Source organism: Artemia franciscana, unplaced genomic scaffold (assembly GCF_032884065.1).
Source record: "Artemia franciscana unplaced genomic scaffold, ASM3288406v1 Scaffold_1502, whole genome shotgun sequence".
In the NCBI taxonomy this organism is placed as follows: domain Eukaryota; kingdom Metazoa; phylum Arthropoda; class Branchiopoda; order Anostraca; family Artemiidae; genus Artemia; species Artemia franciscana.
The window spans coordinates 22,501-30,989 of record NW_027062846.1 but is presented as its reverse complement, the minus strand read 5'-3'; the positions used below and the strand labels follow the sequence as shown (position 1 = coordinate 30,989).

At 39.7% G+C, this 8,489-nt stretch overlaps 1 pseudogene; it reads right to left on the bottom strand.

Annotated features, from left to right (window-relative positions):
• Positions 1-7,706: 7,706 nt before the first annotated feature.
• On the bottom strand, positions 7,707-7,861 carry LOC136042571 (5.8S ribosomal RNA; annotated as a pseudogene).
• Positions 7,862-8,489: the final 628 nt, after the last annotated feature.

Genomic DNA, 8,489 nt, shown 5'->3' with positions numbered 1-8,489 from the left:
AAGTCCTCAGGAAGATGTCGCACTGTATTTTTGACTCGTTTAGGCTTCAGAATTGCCGAACTAGCTTCCCAGATAATGATAAAGTGATCAGAATTCAGAAGGGGTCCTAGGGATCTCGGTGCGTAATAAAAGTCTGTCAAGTTTGTAAAGAACAAATCAAGTGTGCTGCCACTTTGATGGGTGGGTTTTTTAAAGGCTTTTGGCAAATCTAAAATATTTGAAACCCATTGCCTAGTAGTTTGATTAAGGTCTTGGCCATACAAAGCCAGGAGAGACTACTAAAATGCTTGCGGCACATTTTGTCTACGAAAAACTGATTGTGTTCAATCAAATCCTTCCTGTTTTTAGCACTTTCAGGTCAATAGACTGAAGCAACAATCAAACATGAAAATACTTTTGATAAACGTGCAGTTTTGCATTCGGTCGATTAAATTTTGTGGTTGGAGTCAATAAGCTTACTTAATAGCTTTAAGAGTAGGTCATTACGAACACAAAGTCCAACGCCTCCTCCTCGACAATTCAAGCCACGATCACAACGCGTATTAAAGTAGCTTGAGTAACCTTTGATGCACGCCGATTCGTCAGAAGTGTCCCAACATTCGCTTTTTATTATTATTGAGACGTTATTCTGCCTGGCAATAACTTCAATTGCATCAGTTTTGTTGTTCAAAGATCTAGCGTTACACACAAGTATATTTTTCAACTTAGTTTTAGCTAAAGGACATTCGGGCTTAATAATCATAAATCATCATATCATATCATAGATCAATCAAAATGAAACCAATAGAAGCTAGTAGAAAAAGAAATGAAAACGAGGTGAATAAAAATCTGTTTCCAGACGTGATACATCAACCAACGAAACATTATTTTAACGTTTTTAAACATTTTGTTACAAATAATAGGAAAAAGAACGTTTTTGATACTTTCTACCAATGGATTTTGTATCAAATAATTTCCCTTCTTCGCGCAATTCATGAATTGTATAACGCAATACTTTATTTTTTATCTTGACAAATTGGGATTTTCGGTGTAAACAACTTTAAATCACTTCTGCAATGCCAGTAATTTAAAAGGCGACGATTTTACTAAACAAATTTTCAAAATTTCAAAAAAGTCAAGCCTGAGTAATTCCATTGTTTTTTTACTAGGGATATTTATTTTTTTGAAAATTTATCTAATAATATATATTATTATAAACAAGTTACCAACATTCCAAACAAGTTACCAAAGGTAAAGATTTGAAATGAAAAACGTTTAAGTATTTTTAAGAGTCATAATATTAATTGATTTTCATCTGAAAGTGAACTGATAGCTTAAATACGGCAGTATTCTTATAGAACTATTAAAGATAAATTACGGAAGTATTTTAGTTACAACAGTACTAAACGTTCAATAAATGTATTACAGTCATTCTTTGCGAATAAAGTTATTTAATATTAAAAATTAATATAAATAAACCAAAAGAATTAAGTAGAAAAAAATATGAAAGAAAAGCGTATAAAAATCTATTTCTAGAAATAGAACCTAAAGCAACGAAAGACAACTTTAATGTTTGTGATGATTTTGATAGAATTGAAAGCTCAAATACGGGAGCAAATACTCAAAGCTCAAAGTGAATTGAAAGCTCAAATACGGGAGCATTCTAATAGAACTATTGAAGAGAAATTACGGAAGTATTTTAAGTACAACAGTACTAAATGTTGAATAGATGTAATACAGTCATTCTTTGAGCATCATGTTAATTAATATTAAAGATCAATCTAAATAAACCAAAAGATATGAAAGCAAAGTGTATAAATATCTGTTTCTAGAGATAAAACCTCAAGCAACGAAAGACAACTATAATGTTTGTGACGATTTTGATAGAATTAAGAAAAAGAGATCGTTTTTGATAAATGCTTTCTTCAAAACTATACAACGGAGATATAAAAGAACTAAAGAAGAAAAAAAGAAAAACTAAAAAAGAAAAAAGAAAAACTAGAAAAGGAGAAAAAAGTAACAAAAAAAGAAAAAAAGAAAACTAAAAAGAGAAGAAAAAACTAAAAAAGGTAAAACACTAAAATTACAAAAAAAGAAAAACTAAAAAAACTAAAAAAACCAAAAAAAAACTAAAAAGAAAAAAGTAAAAAAAAGTAAAAAAGAAGAAATCTAAAAATAAAAAACTATAAAAAGTTAAAACTTAAAAATAAAAAAAGAAAAACTAAAAAATAATTAAAAAAAGAAAAAAATACAGAAGAAAAATAAATCTTAAAAAGGAGAAAACTAAAAAACTTAAGAAACAGGACAGACTAAAAAAAACTGAAAAGGAAAAAAAGATAAAAAACTAAAAAACTAGAAAACAAAACAAGAAAAACTAAAAAAGAGAAAAACTAAAAACAAGAAAAAACTAAAAATAGAAGGTAAACTAAAAAGTCAAAAACTAAAAAAGGAAAAACTAAAAAAGGAGAAAACTAAAAAAGAAAAAAGATAAACTAAAAAAGGAGAAAACTAAAAAAGAAAAAAAAATTAAAAAGGAAATAACGAAAAAACAAACAATAAAAAAAAACTAATAAACGAAAAGGAAAAAAAACTAAAAAGGAATAAAACAAAAAATAAAAAATGAAAAAGAAAAAACTAAAAAGAAAAAAAAAAACTAAACAAACTAAAAACCTCAACTAAAAAATAGTTAAAAATAAAAAATAAAGAATAAAAAGAAATCTTAAAAAAGGAGAAAAAATAAAAAAACTAAAAAAGGTAAAAACTGAAAAAAAAACTAAAAAGAAAAAAAAGAAAAAACTAAAAAATCTAGAAAACAAAAAAGAAAAAAAACGAAGAGAAAAACTAAAAAAGAACAAAACTAAAAAAATATAAAGACTAAAAAAGAAAAGACTAAAAAAAGGACGACATTAAAAGGAAAAAAGGAAAATTAAAAACAATGGCAATCACTTAAAAAACTGAAAAAAGAGTATTTTTTTACAGTTCTGTTTTATTTTCTCTACCATTCAATAATACTTTTTTTGAAAAATAAGTATTCAGAAAAATTGAGGCTCTTTCAATTTTATGAAATTACTTAAAATTTAAAAAACTTGTAATTTTACAAATATTTCAATATATTTTAACAATTGAGTAAAGTAATTCAAAAACCTTAAAACAGAAACCTAAAAGTTTGAGGTTTATGAGAAATTGTTGAACTTTAGAATGCTTTGTGCTCAAAGAAACTTTGTCCAAGTTTAAATTCATGTCAAAAAGAAAATATCCTAGAATGTTACCAAAAATTGTGAACACCAGGGCGAAATACTGGAGCAACACAAAACCAAGCTTGTGGTTCAAAGAGAAAGGGCCAGATTAGGAATGTGCAATTTACGTCAACGAAGGCGTGTCGAGGGACCACGAGAGCAACACAAAACCAGACATTCAATTGACAGGGAAAGTAAAAAAAGAAGGTGATTCGAGGAACTACTAGAGCAAGGGCAAGATTCGAGACCAGGCAGGCATTTACAAGTCAGTTGACACAGTTCTGGAACCAAATGACGCCGCTAATTATCCATCGGAATTCTTAAGTTCCTTAGATCTCCCAGGGTTTCCACCACACGTGCTACAACTAAATATAGTGCTCCCACCCGGAAATACACAACGTGAGCAACGCAGATGACCAACATGACCAGAGAACAGCCGAGGCTACCCTCAGCCCATCACATCAGCACTCGCTACCCACGACACTGATCCCGAAGATGGCTCGAACTTCGAAAGTCCTTCCGTTTTAAACCCCTGGAGGATTTCACGCAATGTTTAACTCTCTCTTCAGAGTTCTTTTCAACTTTCCCTCGCGGTACTTGTCTTCTATTGGTCTCACATTCATATTTAGCCTTAGATGGAGTTTACCACCTGATTAGCGCTGCATTCTCAAGCAACACGACTCTAGAGAGACCTCGGAATGTCGAGCACTCATCCGTCCTATGGGCGGCCTGACACCCTCTCTGGGCAATCGGGCCACATTCATGAGGACTTTAGACTGGACAAGCGACGGTCTTACGAGGCTCCCAAACACTGCATCGGTCGAAATTGCCTCAATTCGGTCGAAATTGCCACGAATCCTTAAAGCCGTTGAATGATTAGACTGTTTCTTTAGCGGCAATCAATTGCTAAACAGTAGACCAACAATATAGTCCTATCTTATGCCCATGTTTTATCGCTTAAAGAAAGGATGCCTTCAAGCCGAGGCTAGTTAGACCGTTGCTCTAGCGATTAACCCATTGCTCTAAGCACATGCCAACACCATGTTCCTCTTTTATAGGGTATTTGATTGAGCCCATGTTTGCCACTTAAGGCACGAATCCTTAAAGCCGTCAATGGTTAGACCATTGTTCAAGTGGTAATAACCCTCCGCTACACACACATACCCAGGTGACCAGGTTCACCGCTTAAAGCACGGATGCCTTCAAGCCGAGGCTAGTTTGACTGTTGCTCTCGCGGTACTCCCATTGCTCTAAGCACATACCAACACTATATTCCTCTTTCATATGGGATTTCATTGAGCCCATGCTCGCCGCTTAAAGCACGAATCCTTACAGCCGTCAATGGTTATAGCAACCATATGGTCATTTTCATATGGGATTTTCATCCAGCCCATGTCCACTGTAGAGCATTCAAGCTTCTCTGTTGCTCTCTCTTTCGCTAATAAATACCAGACAGTCAAAAAGTCATGCCATCTAGCTTATGCCCATCGCTTAAACTACGGATGCTTAAAGCCGTTGAATGGTTAGACTGTTTCTTTAGCGCCAATCAATTGCTAAATTTATACCAACAATATAGTCCTTTTTTATGCCCATGTTCACCGCTTGAGGCACGGATGCCTTCAAGCCAAGGCTAGTTAGACCCCTATGCTCTAGTGGTAAGCCATTGCTATTGGCACATACCAACACCATATTCCTCTTTCATAGGGTATTTCATTGAGCCTGTTTGCCGCTTAAAGCACAAATCCTTAAAGCCATCAATGGTTAGACCATTGCTCAAGTGGTAGTAGCCATCCGCTTCACACATACCAACAATATACTCATTCTCATATGGGGTTCCCATCTAGCCCGTGTCTACTCCACTTTTTGTAGTTCAATTACAGACAGTTGAATTTTTTGTTTCTTGCCCAAATCCCTTGGCTTATAATTGCAAGTTCACTTGCATAAGAGTCGAGGCAGATTGCAGGAGGCCCTCGTAGGCTAACCTAACCTAACCCAACAGGTACGACTCTAGTTCGGCATTTGTGATTTCTGCCCAGTGCTCTGAATGTCAAAGTGAAGAAATTCAACGAAGCGCGGGTAAACGGCGGGAGTAACGCTTTGCGATCAACACTTCGTGTCTCTTTCGTTCAACGCTCGTCTTGTGCTACCATTTCAGGTTGGGCTTAGGACCGACTGACCCATGTCCAACCACTGTTCACATGGAACCCTTCCCCACGTCAGGCCTCAAGGATCTCTCTCGAGTATTTGCTACTACCACCAAGATCTGCGCCACTGGCCGCTCCAGGCAGACTCACGCCCAAACCCTTCAACGCAACCAGTGCGACCTCCCTACTCACAGGCGCGTCAGCGACGATCACCAAGGATCAACGAGCTCTGCCACCGGCGGTCCAGTATCAGCACAATGCTAAAGCGCCTCCCATTTTAGGGGCTACTTGCTTCGGCAGGTGAGTTATTACAAACTCTTAAGCAGTTTCCGACCTCCATGGCAACCGTCCTGCTGTCTGGAGCAACCAGCTCCTTTCCGTGGGATCGGGAATATGCATTGGTTTTGGCGCTTAAACCGAAAATTTGGGTCATCCCACAGCACCAGTTCTGCTTACCAAAAGTGGCCCGCTGGGCACTCGGATCCGAAATCCATGCCGCTAACAACACCACGGTCGGCAAGGCATCTCACCCATTAAAAGTTTGAGAATAGGTTGAGGCCGTTACGGCCCCAAGGCCTCTAATCATTCGCTTTACCGGATGAGACTCCCGTCTCCTTTGCTTGAGTGCCAGCTATCCTGAGGCAAACGTCGGGAGGAACCAGTTACTAGATCGTTCGATTAGTCTTTCGCCCCTATACCAAGCTCCGACGATCGATTTGCACGTCATAATCGCTTCGATCCTCCATCAGGGTTTCCCCTGACTTCGACCTACCCAGGCATAGTTCACCATCTTTCGGGTCCCATCATGTGTGCTCTAGGTGCGTCGCATCCGCAATGGGATCACGACGCCCCTGGGATGCACCCTCTCCAGTGTAGAAGGATCTCCCATCAGCATTGCAAGCAATACTTTAACTTTCATTCCGCCATCGGTCCTCTCATCGACCTATGACTCGCACACAAGTTAGACTCCTTGGTCCGTGTTTCAAGACGGGTCGGAAGGAACTCGCCTACTCTCCGCTCACCCAGGAGACCCAAAAAAGGGCTCCCAGCAACAGAAACCGGGCCGAATCGTTGCCGGGAATCCAGCGTCTTGAAGCCGAAGCAACAAAAGCACTGGGTCCTTTGAAACCGTTCCAGGCACGTGCGGATTACGAATCCACCCGGGAATACACGCCGTGAGCAACACAGATGACCAACATGACCAGAGAACAGCCGAGGCTGCCCTCAGCCCATCACATCAGCACTCGCTACCCACGACACTGATCCCGAAGATGGCTCGAACTTCGAAAATCCTTCCGTTTTAAGCCCCTGGTGGATTTCACGCAATGTTTAACTCTCTCTTCAGAGTTCTTTTCAACTTTCCCTCGCGGTACTTGTTTTCTATTGGTCTCACATTCATATTTAGCCTTAGATGGAGTTTACCACCTGATTAGCGCTGCATTCTCAAGCAACACGACTCTAGAGAGACCTCGGAATGCCGAGCGCTCATCCGTCCTACGGGCCTGACACCCTCTCTGGGCAATCGGGCCACATTCATGAGGACTTTAGACTGGACAAGCGACGGTCTTACGAGGCTCCCAAACACTGCATCGGTCGAAATTGCCTCCCGAAGGATACAATTGACCCTTAGTGCTTGGCTTTTCCCTCTTCGCTCGCCGCTACTAAGGAATCCTTGTTAGTTTTTTTTCCTCCGCTGACTAATATGCCTAAGTCAAGCGGGTCGTCTCGCCTGAGCTGAAGCCGGGGGGATTTCATAAACTGACAGGGTCATTTGTTTTTCAAACCAATCACCAAAGTCACCTGGTCACCACAAACCCAGTAATGCCAGCATGCCCCTTGGAGTCAACAGTTCAACATCAAATAAACCAATTTCCTACTACCAAAGTCATAGTAGTCCATTCCTGTGACAAAAGGCTGTCAGTCAAAGTGTTGTAGCCAAGAAGAATTGGATTTTCATCCTCATTGGGCCCTTATACACTCAGTACACCCATAATGTGTAACACCTCCTCTAAGTTCCACCAAAAAGGAGCTCAGTTACCATTACCCAGTTGGGAGACAAGTAAAAGGGTGATCCACAAGAGGCATAGCCCTGGGCCTTGTCTTACTTTATGAGATCACTTGCACTCCTTGTACTATTGATTCCCTTAACCAATAGCCTACAACAAAGAGGGAAATGAGAACAGTAAGCGAGACCAAATACCTCTCACCAAATCCTCTCAACATAAACAGTTGACACAAAACTTGACGAGATCGCTTGCATTCTCTATAGGTGTTGACATCAACGGCCCTATAGAAGCAAGGAGCCTCGCAGTGACGGTATACCCAGACAACGTATGATAAAAACATCCGTCTCTCAGCCAGACGTAGTCCAAGCTCAAAGGCTGGACATGCAATTTGCGTTCAAAATATAGACGTTCCATGTATCCTGCAGTTCACATGGAATCACGCGTCTAGCTGCGTTCGTCTTCGTAATGTGAGCCAAGTGATCCATCCTCCAGGGTCATTCTAATGAATGTTTCAAATTCTCCCTCAAACAAGGCCAATGCAATTGCACCCTTGCACACCTCAAGCCATGCTCTATTGGGGCAATCTCACCTTCACTCCCTTTAGTCTCGTGGAGTGGTATCCATGATCCTTGAATCACAGAGCCACTCTAGTCCCCAATATGACTATTTTTCACTACGAATTCACACGTAGAAAATATACATCGAGATTTCAAGAGCATGTTGGCATATTGCTTGCAAAATCGATGCTACATTAGTGCAGTCGCAGTGCAAGACTTTGGCTCACCTGAGGACTTCCGCGCCTCTCTTTTGACCAAGCCAATCCCTTCGTCTCGCACCACTTGGGCCCTCAGGAAGGGTAAAGAGTGCTTCCCGGGCCCCACCAAAATGTTGCTGGGGCAGCAACTACCACAGTGTTAGTAATCTAATGTCCATTATTTTTCAGATGGCATGACTTGATGGCCCTCGTACACAACTCAAGATGTGTCACAAGCTTTGCAGGCTCTCGTTTCCTCACAAGAGCCCCCGTCTGCAAAAGCAAGGTCCCAATCTAGTTGTGCTGCCAAAAATCCCACTACCATCCTAGAATAATCGGCCACAGATACCAAGACCTCGAGACAAATAAC